This window comes from Verticillium alfalfae, genomic scaffold (genome assembly GCF_000150825.1).
Source record: "Verticillium alfalfae VaMs.102 supercont1.2 genomic scaffold, whole genome shotgun sequence".
Taxonomy (NCBI): domain Eukaryota; kingdom Fungi; phylum Ascomycota; class Sordariomycetes; order Glomerellales; family Plectosphaerellaceae; genus Verticillium; species Verticillium alfalfae.
In genome coordinates, this window is record NW_003315037.1 from 1,811,364 (window position 1) to 1,812,305 (window position 942).

Below are 942 nucleotides of genomic sequence, written 5' to 3' on the forward strand. Positions count from 1 at the left end.
CACTATCTAAGCATCGCCCGAGCCTTCAGCTCACACCTCGGAACGGAGTTTCTCACTCCTGTAGTGGCAGATCCCATGCCCCGTGCCCTTGCACACGGCTTTCGTGGCATCTCAGCTCGACACCAGGTAGAGAGATAGGACCACCTACATGGTGGGGTGTTGTTGCATCTGGCTACGCGCAGATTTGACTGACAACTGGAGACATCATACGTGGACATCCAAAGGCCCAGAGTGGTGTAACGGAACCGGATCTGTGTCCCGGCTAACCCGCACATCGCTTCAACAGACACAAGACGATCCTATCTCTGGCATCCTCGGTGTTCTGGAGTCCTCACGACGGAGTTCATGCGCTGAGTGCTGTTCAATGCAAGTATCCTGTTCTATGCGTACACTCAGATATCCCTGTTAGCAACACGGGCAGATCCTCGAGGACCCTTCATCTCGATCTGCTCGGGGAGAGGGGTGCATCCTGTTGTTCCGAAGCTGCGATAAGTCGACTGCAAACATCGCACCCCCTCCCCCCTTCTTTTCTGCCAATCCTGTTGTTCGTGAGTCTAGGCCGCCACAAGCCACAGAGGGGCTTGCTGCCCCACACTGTTGGACACCTCAGGCCAACATCTCCAATCCCGCACCCCCAACTTCACCCCCAACCCCAGATTTCCCATGCGACTGCACAGCGACGACCGACTCCGCCATCGAAGCTATCGTGTCTCTGGGTCTCTGCCGGCACGTCAACCATCAACAAGCCATTCGAGATGGGCTTCCAAGAAGGACATGCGAAGGGCCGACCTGGGTACGCTGTTCTGTGGCATGCCTGAACCCCATCGATCTTCCTTCTACCACATTTTCGGTCTGCCAATTCCCCAGCTAATATCCATCCGGTCATCCCCTACCAGGCGCCAAGGCGCAGGAGACAGAGGAGCTCTCCTCCACTCTCTCTAG